A 12,500-nucleotide genomic window follows, 5' to 3' on the forward strand; every position below is an offset into this window, starting at 1 on the left:
GAACTGAAAAAATTTTAACGATTTTTATGTTATATTGGTCTGCTATTTTTGTTATTTCTAGTGTTTTTTTTTTTCGATATTCTGATTTTGTCCAATTTATGGTAGAGATTATTTTGCACGACGATTCGAGTCGTTTCCGGTATTCTACCGGCTATGTTTTTTTTTATTTCGTCCGTCATGATTTTTGTTACGACCATATGACGTCACAGCCACTTTTTGTTCATTCGTTCATGCAATTTCAACTGAATTGCATGTGTGACGTCATTTTTCGCTCTTAGTGGAGCGAGTTTTTTGTTCATGCGCGTGATTAAATTTTTGGTCACACTTGACTTACCTCACTCTCAAAAATGACTTCCTCACTTTGAAATTGACTTTTATTTACTTTAATTCAAAGAGATAAGGTCAAATAGGTGTGTGTCACTCTAAATGAAGGTTATTTGAGAACAGCTAATAGAGGCAGCAATAAGTTATAAAGATTTTTAATCAAAATATAACAGATCAGCCTCAATGAAAAGACGAATTTTTTTGGTCTGTCTTTTTTTTCACTGTTTTTCTTAGACTGCCGATCTACGAATCTATTGCGGCTATTTTCTGGCAATCTGCCAGCTATGTTTAAAATTTGTCATCGCGACGAAGTTCAAATCAGCGTTTATTCATCTTTTCATGCCAATATGCAACTGATTTGTGTTCATTTGTTGTTTAACCCGCTAGTAGCTATTCAATTACGGGATTTGATTTTTGTCATAAATGTGTGAACCTCAATCTCTTAAATTTTTTTCTAATGATAAAAGATATGGTCGCATGCGGACACTATACCTTTTCAATAACAATCTATTGCACCTTTGTTATGAAGACTGTTACCAGTAAGGATTCTCAACTGCAATAAAATAAGCGTTGAGTATATATGAAAAGCTCATTATATTTTACAATAACTTTGGCTGCTTCCTTAGCTCACCTCTGTTTCTGTTGCTTTGTATATCCTATTGCCCAGTAAGCCTGTTTGAGCTTATCTTAGTAAAATACCAGTTAATGTTTTCAACTGAAAGCGCTTAGGTTATATTGGTAAGTAATTGCTCTCGAACGAAATTTGAAGTTATTGTAGTCCTGTATTTTATGCAAAATGGTTGCTCGACACTGATGTCTTTTGATGGTAATTTTCTGTTTTTGCGTTTGGCTTAATCTAAATTGATATCTCATTTACAACTTCAGGCACATGTGCTCAATTGGCGGAAGACTACAAAAAGTTAAATCAAATTTGCGTGGAATTGTCTTCATTTCCTTACCGTTGAAATAATTTATGAGCGACCGGTTAATGCTACGAAAAAGCCGCTAATGCTCTGCATTGAGATTTGATTATAGCTACGAAGCTGTAAGCTGAGCGAGCTATATTGCGGTGCTTTTGGTTTTTACGACTCGAAGAGGAGTATTGGTTTTCTTAAGGTTTTTTTTTTACCGGAAGTACTATTCTTTCAGACGGCATTTTGACCTAAAAGCGAAAGAGTAAAATTTCATGTGAACTAAATTTGTCAGTATTCTTTGTCAGAATGCAGCATATAGATAACCATTTTTAGCCGCTTTTTCGTTCAATTGGCCCAGTTTTTTTCGCTTATAATTTAGTTTTCTGTAGAAATAATTTTAAATAGCTGTATTAAAATGTGAACATTTGAAATTGGTAACAAAGTTTTTTCAGAGGCTAATAATGCGTTTTAAATTCTAAATGAGCACATGTTTCCCAACTTTTTATTTCGTTTTTGGCTTTTTAATTTAATTTCTAAAAATTTTGAAAATTTTTTCTTGACAATTTTATCGCTAAATATTTTATTGTTTCCAATCGTTTAACTATGTCTATACGTTTTATTCTATGCAGGAGCATAACTATAGAATTATGTCCTAAATACGGAAATGTAATTGTTCTTCTACTTCATTTTTTTAAATTTGATTAAGTTTCGAAAATGAAGAATTGTTTTTTTTCTTCATGTGTTTTGTTTCTGTCCTTATTCTCCGCATTCTAGCATGTGTCAGTATATCATTTTCCTGAGACTTAAAGTTCTGATCAGCTGTGCTTTTATCAGTTATCAAAAAATTATTTAAGCCTTTCTTAGATTTTTATTTTGTTCGCAATTGATTTCATTTGACAGTGCAGCACTGATAGTTTGCTTCATATGCCGTTTAAACATTGTGACTGATAATTATTTTCTACGAATAATATTTAGGTCTTAGTTTGATTTCAAACAATTTTTTCCTTTGAGTTATATTCTGCTTCTTTCTTTTTGTTGATTAATTTGAAGGTTTTTCAACTATTTTGCTGATTTTGTCATTTTGCGATTTTTGGCCCATTATATTGTTTATTAATAACCGCACAGCGATAGCTGGGGCTTTTATTGGCCTTCTCTTGGTTTTTTTTATTTCGTCGTCATGATTTTTGTTACGACCATATGACGTCACAGCCACTTTTTGTTCATTCGTTCATGCAATTTCAACTGAATCGCATGTGTGACGTCATTTTTCGCTCTTAGTGGAGCGAGTTTTTTGTTCATTTGCGTGATTAAATTTTTGGTCACAATTGACTTACCTCACTCTCAAAAATGACTTCCTCACTTTGAAATTGACTTTTATTTACTGTAATTCAAAGAGATAAGGTCAAATGGGTGTGTGTCACTCTAAATGAAGGTTATTTGAGATCAGCTAATAGAGGCAGCAATAACTTATACAGATTTTTAATCAAAATATAACAGATCAGCTTTCAATGAAAAAACGAATTTTTTTGGTCTGTCTTTTTTACTGTTTTTTTTAGACTGCCGATCTACGAATCTATTGCGGCTATTTTCTGGCAATCTGCCAGCTATGTTTGAATTTATTGGAAATTGCCATAAAGTGTCACGCGTATTAACTATAAATGATACAAGTTTCTTTTGCTACAACGTTATCTTTATGCAATTTTCAAAAAAAATTGAGAAATTGTACACATTTGTTTTTTTGCTCATTTCCTTTTCTTCAAAAATAGAATGTTCTTGAATTCATCAAGGCTTAGCTGATTCTTTGTCGTTGGATAACTTGTTTTCATTGCATGAAACAACGGTTTTCGTTTTTCCTAATTTTTCATGTTAATTTTTCTGGCAACAGTTTTTGCTCTTTGACTTAAGACTGTTGTTTTCTCTGCATTGATGCCTTCGGAATAGAGATAATAGCTATTTTAAATGCCGGTTTTTTAGAAGATATTACTTCGAATCGTTTCTGGAATTCTTCCGGGTATGCGACCTACCTCACTCATTAAATTGACCTCTGAACTTAAAAATTTATGTTTAATTTGGGTTAGTATAAGATCAAAGGAACTCATATGGAACTCAAATATTTTAAAGGTCCATATTTAAAAGGCTTCTGCGGAATGAAATTTAGCATTCTTCATTAATTTACATAATTCTTCATTAATTTACATAATTTTTTTACATAGCTTTTTGAGCGGCGTCGATTTTTTTTCAATTTAGATCTATCTGTTTCTATCGCTATTACGTAGCACGCAAGTCTATTCTTTGGCAGCTATTCCGGCAATCTGCCGGCTATGTTTATCTTTTTTTGCTAATTTCATATAAACAGTGGCGAGAAATTAGTCGCGGAAAAAGCTAATCGATTGCAGTGTGGTTGTGTTATGCAACTGTTGTAGTCGCAACAAGAGTTTGTTAAAAGAAGCATTGCCACACGATTGTCACTGCCCTCTCAAAGTTATTCAGCAATTCAGCATCGCCTGTGTTTGATGTTCTTGATTGCGCTAGCAGCCGTCTGGTGATGTTCATTAATGCTGAATAGTGGTCTTTGATAGCCTCATAAGCTCATTTTAGCCCCCTAGGAAAAGTATCCACAATTTTTAGTTAGAAAAATTTAAGCCTTTCGAAATGAGCGATGTGCTATCTCAAAACCAACACTCAATTCCTTAAATTTGATTTATAATTATGCAATTATTAATAGCCGCGTCCTCAATTCCAGGCGGCTATTATAGCGCTCTTAAATTTTTACAATTCAAAGAATTTGAATTGTGTTGGGGCGCTGTCTTTTTTAAGATCTGTTCACACATTTTCATGATTTTTGAAGTCAAATTGGAGTAGTGATTTTGGTCACGCCGAAACAGGAAATGGAGCGAAAAAGCGAGTGGTTTTGAGGCGTGAAATTTTTTCGCTCTAATTTTGATGTAGAGTCAGAAAATGGTGTTTCAACAAAAATTCGCTTTCTCGCTAGTGGTTTTTTGTTCACATGCGGCAATTTCACTTTGATTTTTACTGTTTTTTCGATTTTTTTGGATCGGGTTTTTTCTAAATGGTTTTCCCAATCCATTAGTAGCTCATTCTAGGCCTAGTTTTTTGTGTGAACCAAATTTTCATTTCTCGCTAGCGGTGTTTTGTTCAAATGCGGCATTTTGACACCGATTTTGTTTGTTTTAATTTATCTGATTTTTTTAGAAATTGTTTTCCCCAATTCACTCATAGTCCGCTATAAGTCATTTGTTCAATGAAAATTCTTTGAATTGTACGTCAGGACTTGTCCTGCTATGTTTTTTGTTTCGTCTTACCCTGACTTCTTGGAATTGACCTTTTCAATGACTTACCTCACTCGAAAAAATGACTTCTGAACTCACTTATGGAACTTTAAATTTTATGAACATTTACTTGTTCAAGGTCAATAGTGTGCATCTAAGTATTGCCAAACATATATGCCCTAATTCTTGATTTTTAGAGTCTTGAGTTTTTGATTTTGAATGTTAATTTTGTCTTCTCCGTTTGTGCCCCCAGTACGTTATGCGCCCCCAAATTACAGAGCACGTGCCATTACATAGTAAGTCATTATGTAAAAAATATTGCAGGGGCATCTGAGGGGTGCAAATAATATGCGCCCACTAAGCTGAGGGGGCACAAACGGGCCTATTAGGGCTTTCTCCTTATAGAGCTCATGTGGCTCATAAAAATGACAGTCCAAAGCTAGCCCAAGAAGTCTAGTGGTCTATTAAAGGACTGGTGGTCGATCTGTCTATCTAATCTCTTTAGTTGTTTCAATTCATGGAAGGCCCCAAGCGTCTATCGCTGCTATTTTCCGGCGATCTGCCGGCTGTGTTTAATTTCTGTCAGGCAATGTTTGAAGCAAATATTTTTTTACTTGTTGCTCCTCTCTTCTTCTGCGATATTTTTGTACTATCAATTTTATTACGACCAATTTTTGTCTGCCGTTTTTTGTTTAACAGACCAATTTTGTCTTGAGAAAAGAGATAAACTGATAAAACTCGGAAGCAGTAGGTCACTGAGCAGTACTAGCCTCTAAATATGTGGTTAACGAACAATTCTGATTAGACATAAATTCGTGGGTTGAAGAGCAAATCTTTGTTGCGCCCAACCTCCCCATTTTCAAGCCTAGACGTGAGCTTTGAGTTTTTCTTTTCGATCATTGGCTTCTTTAAGATGGTTGGGCGATATTATCCCTGGTGACCGTTGAATTGAAAAACTTGCAAGAATCTTGCAAGTTTTCTTGCAAGATCTTGCAATAGAATGCATGCGGCTCCATCTTGCAAGTTTTTCGATTCACTTGCAAGCTTTTTAATTCACTTGCAAGAAATTTGCAAGTTTTTAAATTCCTTTACCTGGCTAATGGGGGCGATTGGTCGAGCTGAAAAATGAAGGATATAGCTGATATTGTGTCGGAAATTTTCTCGAGTCAAGTTAAAAAGCCGGCTTTTTTTACCAGTATGTTCTTGTTGAGATTCTTACTGAGATTTTCCAGTATGTTCTTGTTGTGTTACCCTTCTCCTTTTTTAATCCGGGCTTGGGACCGGCGGTAGCGGAGTAACATAAAACAACTATAGGAAATTGAGCATAGCACTAGGTCATACATTGGCTACAAGCTCTCTCCAAAACAAAACAAAACGCATGAAACAACAAGATAATACACAAAATTTGCTGGAAAATTTCTCAGTTAAGTTTGAAAAATCAACTTTTTGAGATTTTCTATTATGTTTTGGTGGTTTTCGCTCCTCCTTTCTCATATGGGCTGGAGACCGGCAACGGCGGTCTTAGAAAAAACAATAAAAGATTGAATTGAAAAAAAAATGACGTTTCAAAATAAAAACAGCAAATAGGCGAACAAGAACATCTAAGAGACGAACTTTTTTTCTAGACAAACTATATAACCGGTTGTTTTTTAATTAGCACCCACATATGTGAGCCAACTCCAACGATGTTTTCTATTAGGTTTGGATGACTAAAAGATCCGTTTGAGAAAAAGATGTTTTCAAATAAAATTCACAAATAAGTGACAATAACATCTAACAGACGGACTTTTTTCTAGACAAACAATATCGCCGACTGTTTTTGAATTAGCACCCACATATATGAAGCAACTCCGACCTTAATTTTTGTTAGGTTTGGACGACTAAAAATTCGTTTGAGAAAAAAGATGTCTTTAAACAAAAATTCACAAATAGGAGAATGAGAACAACTTTTTTTAAAGTCAAACTATGTATCTTTACGATTGTTTTTATTTAGCGTCTATATATATGAAGCAACTACTACTTTGAATTTTCTAGGTTTGGACGACTAAGAGATCCGATTGAGCAAAAAGTCGTTTTTAAATAAAATTACAAATGAGCTATTAAGAACAACTAAGAGGCGAACTTTTTCGACAAATTATATCGATTTTTTTTAAAATTGGCACTCACATAAAAACAACTGTTTATTTTACTTCGGTTTGAACGACTAAAGGATTCGATTAAAACAGATGACGTTTTAAATTAAAATTTGCAAGTAAGCCAACAAGAACAAATAAAAAATTTAACTTTTTCTAGACAAACTATACCAGTGAATGTTTTGAAATTAGAACCCACATATATACAGCAAAAGCTACGCGCATTTTTGTTACGTTTGGAGGACTAAAAGATCAGATTGAAAAAAGGTAATTTAAGATTAGCTAACAAACAATCCAGGAGACACCAATCCTATTGAAAAATTGTGTACAGTTATAGTTTGAATTATGGCACAAAAACAAAAAAGCCGCTAAGAAATTAGATTGGAAAACCACCAAAATATTCGCTCGGTTTGCTTATAATCATTTTTAATCAAATTGCAGCACACGAAGACATACTTGAAACCACAAGAGAAAAAAGGAAAAACCAGAATATAAAACATTCAAAAATGAAACCTCCGAAACCACAAAAGTATGTTGTGCTTATACTGTAATTGATTGAATTAAAGCACAAAAATATAAGAAACTCACGTAGAAAGTACATTAGAAAACCACCACCAAAAACTTCACTCAGTGTGCTTTTCTTTTATTCAAATTACAGCACACGAAGACATAATTGAAAACAAGAGAAAAAAGGAAAAACCAGAATAGAAAACGTTCAAAAACGAAACCTCCGAAACCACAAAAGTGATTAAAAGTTGTGCTGATACTGTAATTGATTGAACCATAGCACAAAAAAATAAGAAACTCACGGAGAAGTTATATTAGAAAACCAACAAAACCGTTTCTCAGTGTGCCCAAATAAAACTTGAATCAAATCACAGCACACAGACGATGTGAAAACATAAAGGAAACGAGCAAAAAAACCAGAACATAAAAAAATTCAATAAAGGAACCCACGAGATCACCAAGGTATTATAAAGTTGTTGTGCTCACACTGTACGTGATTGAATCATACCAGAAAAACTAAGACAGCCTTGAAGAAATTAGATTAGAAAATTTTGTCAGTGTGCTCATATCCTCTTTTATCAAATCACAGCATAGAGACAACTAGAAAATACAGAAGAAAGGTGAAAACAAGGAACTAAACATTCCAAGAAGAATCCCCGCAGATAACAAAGCAATTGAAAAGTTTTTGTGACCATACTGCTATCGATTAAATCATAGAACAAAAACAAAGAAGCCGCACAGAAATTAGATTAGAAAACCAACAAAATCTTCACTCAGTGGGCTCATAATAATTTCACAGCACATGAAGACATACTTGAAAACACAAGAGAAAAAGCGGAAAAATCAGGAACTAAAACAGTAAAGAAGCAACGAGACCTCAAAGCAATTGAAAATTTGTTGTGCTCATATTGTAATGAAATCACAGCACACAAAGACAGTGATTGAATCATAGCACAAAGACAAAGAAAGTCGCAAAGAAATTGCATTAGAAAACAAGCGAAATCCCCACTCAGAGTGATCATATCAGTTTTTAATCAAATCACAGCTCACAAAGGCGGACTTGTAAAAACGAAAAGGAGGAAAGCTCAATGTATTAAACAGTGTAACAAGAAACACACAAGACAACCGTGCTATTGAAAAGTTGTTGTGCTCATACTGTTTTTGATTGAATCATGGCACAAAAACAAAGAAAAAACAGCAAAGGAAGTAGGGTAGAAAACAAACCAAATCTTCACTGAGTGTGTTCATCATTTTTTAATCCAATCACAGCACAGAGACAGACTAGAAAAAACAAGAGAAGCAAGGGACGAACAGGGAAGTAAAGAAACCTAAGAAACACATAAGACAACAAATGTATGGAAAATTTGTTGTGCTCAAACCGACATTTTTTTTATTAGTGCCTAAGATCACAAGAAGCAAGTAAAAATCCAAGAACTAAAACATTCAAAAAATCCACGAGACCACAAAGCTATTAAAAATTTGGTGTGCTCATAACTGTATGTGACTGTATCATAGCACAAAAACAAAAAAACTGCAGAGGAATTAGGTTAGAAAAAAATTCTCACTGATTGTGCTCATATCAAACTTTAACCAAATGACAGCACACATTGACATACTGGTAAAAAAGGATGAAAGATCAAAATCTTAAACATTGAAAAAAGAAACCCATAAGACAACCATGCTATCGAAAAAATGTTGTGCTCATACGGTAATTGATTGAATCATGGCACCAAAAAAAGCAAATCTGAAAGGAAACAGACTATAAAACAACCCAAATCTTCATTAAGTGTGCTCAAAATCACGGCTCAGAGAGACACTACAATCTACAATAGAAGCAAATGAAGGCAAGCAACTATACATTCGTAAAAGAAATGCAGTGGACAACAAAACTAATTTTGTTGTGCTAATACTGTTATTGATTGAATCATAGCACACAAACAAAGAAACCACACAGATATTAGGTTGGAGAACCAACAAAGTCTTCACTCCGTTCTCATATCAAAACTTCATCAGGTCAGAGCACACAAAGATATACCTGAAAACTTAAGAGAAACAAGGAAAAACCAGGAACTGAAACATTCGAAAAAATCTACGAGACCACAAGCTATTGAAAATTTGATGTGCTCATAACTGTAAGCGATTGAATCATAGCACAAAAACAAAAAACCGCAAAGGGTTTAGCTTTGAAAAAAATTCTTCTTAGTGTGCTCATATCAAACTTTAACCAAATGACAGCACACAATGACAGACTGGTAAAACAAAAAGGATGACAGATCAAAATTTTAACCATTGAACAAATTAACCCACAAGACAACCATGCTATTGAAAAGTTGTTGTGCTCATACGGTAATGGATTGAATCATGGCACCAAAAAAAAGCAAATCTGAAAGGAAACAGACTATAAAACAACCCAAATCTTCATTAAGTGTGCTCAAATGTTTTAAGAAAGTCACGGCTCAGAGAGACACTACAATCTACAAGAGAAGCAAATGAAGGCAAGCAACTATACATTCGTAAAAGAAATTCAGCGGACAACAAAACTATTGAAAAGTTGTTGTGCTCATACTGTTATTGACTGAATCATAGCACACAAACAAAGAAGCCACACTGATGTTAGATTGGAGAACCAACAAAATCGTCACTCAGTTCTCACATCAAAACTTCATCACGTCAGAGCACAAGAAGATATAACTGAAAACAAGGAAAACCCAGGAACTTAAACATTCAGAGAAATCCGCGAGACCACAAAGCTATTAAAAATTTGTTGTGCTCATACTCTAAGCGATTGAACTATAGCACAATAACAAAAAACTCTCAGAGAAATAAGACTAGGAAACAAATAAAGTCTTCACACAGTGTGCTCATATAAAACTGAAATCAAATCACAGCACACGACAGACTTGGAAAAAAGCAGCAATTATCAAAATATTAATCGTTGAAAAAAAAACAACCTTGCTATTGAAAAGGTGTAGTTATCAGACTGTTTTTATTTGAAACCTGGCACAACAACAAAGAATTCTGCAAAGGAAACAGACTGGAAAACAAACCAATTGACTAGGCGTGCTCATATCAATTTTTTTTTCGAATCACTGCAAAGATATTGAAAAGCTGTGTGATCGAGCTGTTTTGAACTGTAGCACAAAAACAAATGAAGCCTGAAAAAATAGATTAGAAAACCAACAAAATCATCACTGAGTGCGCTCTTATCAAGTTGTATTCAATCACAGCACACAAAACCATAAAAGAAACGAGCAAAGGAATCAAAACATTCGAAAAATAAATCGAGACTACAAAACTATTTGAAACCTGTCGTCATAGTGCTATTGATTGAATCATCGCACAAAATAAAGAAGAAAGCCATAAATGAACTAGACCAGAAAGCAAAAAATCGGCACTCAGGTCCGTCACTGCAACAGTCAAATCAGCACACAAAACATAATTGAAACTACAAGGGAAACAAAAAGAAGGAATTTTACGATAAAAAAAATCCGCTTCATTAAAAAGCTATCAAAAACTTGTGCTCATACAGTAATAGGGTACATAATAGTACAAAACAAAGAAATCCGCGAAACGAATAGACTAGAGAAGAAAAAATCAATATGCTCAAGTTAATTTATCAAACCACAGGATGAAACCAGTAAGTCATGAAGCCAAAAAAACAAAGAACAGAACAAGAGATCAAAAAAGTACAACTGACGTTAGATGCTAGTTCTATAGAGGCTACTCCCACTCTCACTCAAGTTTAACTGAGTACTCTAACACTGTAAGGAGCTTCTCACTTTCTTGACATTTTTTCCTGTTTATATCATAAAGGAAAAGATCAAATGGTGCCGCTGAATAAACGAAAAGCTGTATTCATAAAGCAACAAAGCAAATGAATTTGAAATTAAGTAAACAAAACAACTGAATAATGTAAAATATGAAGCAACACTTAAGTTAATACATCAAAGACTTCTTGAAAGTTTACGTTCAAAAACAACAAAGAACAGGTAAGCAACTTAAAAGTAAGAACATTAACTTAGGTTCTGCACATCAAAGCACTCAATAACAAACTGCAATTACAATTTCTTTGCAGCCTTTTTAACACAAAACCCAAAGTTTTGCAAGCTTTCAGAAGAAATCGCAAGAACCATACTTGCCATTTTGGACAGGATGAAAGCCACCTTTCTTATCATCGAACTGCTTCATATACATACACGTGTTTTTAAACAGGATTTGGCCCAAATGCCTTTTAAGGAGCTCGTTAGCTTCGATAATCAAGTTTATTCGAACATCTTTACAGGGCAGAAGATTAATAACTCTTACTTGAGTGCAGAAGCTCTTGGATATCGACAAGTTTTAATGCTACAGTTTTAGGATCTACAGCTGCCCGATTTTCGAACTTGCCAAGATCATTGTTGCCTAACAAGATAACAACGTAGCGAAATTGCATCGCAAATAGAAGGTCGTTTTCTCCAAGTTCCATTACTCGTCTTCCGCTAACTCCATCAACAACAATAGGAAGCTATTTGAGGTTTCTATCATTCAAGATGTCGTTGCTTATATGCCTGATATAGGAGTCGCCATTTATCAGTATTGCTTTTCGTTTCGGGTTCATTAAAAGAATGAACGAAAAATTCCAGACCAAAAAACTTCCAGAACGACAACCGATCGAGCAATGGCCAGACCACCGACCGAAAGAAAAACAGCAAACCGTGAGACCTAAGGTTGCAGACCTCACACTTCGTTACAATTAAACCACTTCAATCAGTTTCTCAATTTAAACTTGAGCCTAAACGAAAAGTTAAGTATTTGAAAAAACTATCAGGTAATTGGTCTAATTATGTTCAAAAACCCCCTCATAATGCTGATGATGTATACATCTTTTGAATATTCTAATGGAACGCATTTCCATAGAAGTTGCGAAATTAATTATTTAATTATTATTAATTAATTATTAATTATTTCAAAATTTCCGGACTTGCTTTTCTTAAAATGGAGAGCATCAGAATCATTTAAGTCCCGGAAGAAATCATTAAATTGTTTGCTTTTATAAAATCTCACTGCTGCGATTTTCACGTTATGCGCATTTTCGGTTATGCGATTTTCACGTTATGCGCATTTTCGTAAGCAAAAATTTCAGTTCTAACATACTTTTTAGAAATTAGCTGAGCAAAATTTTGAAATATTGCTTTTGCTATAGTCGAAAGAGGCAGATGTGTAAACGCATTGCGAAATGTATCGACTTCTTATATCAGTTAGATTGTTAGCAGTAGCGAAAGCTTGATATACATGGTTGTCTAAAATACAGAGACGTATTTATCGTTTTTTGTGCTTTCAAGAGACCTCTGTTG

The 12,500-nt window shown here is 34.2% G+C and overlaps 1 protein-coding gene across 1 annotated transcript in view; it reads left to right on the plus strand.

Annotated features, from left to right (window-relative positions):
* The window catches only part of LOC142339143 (cilia- and flagella-associated protein 206-like), a 105,862-nt gene that overhangs the window by 24,804 nt on the left and 68,558 nt on the right, over positions 1-12,500 (plus strand). The window lies entirely within an intron of this gene.

The sequence above is a fragment of the Convolutriloba macropyga genome, chromosome 5 (assembly GCF_964194025.1).
Source record: "Convolutriloba macropyga chromosome 5, txConMacr16.3, whole genome shotgun sequence".
Classification (NCBI taxonomy): domain Eukaryota; kingdom Metazoa; phylum Xenacoelomorpha; order Acoela; family Convolutidae; genus Convolutriloba; species Convolutriloba macropyga.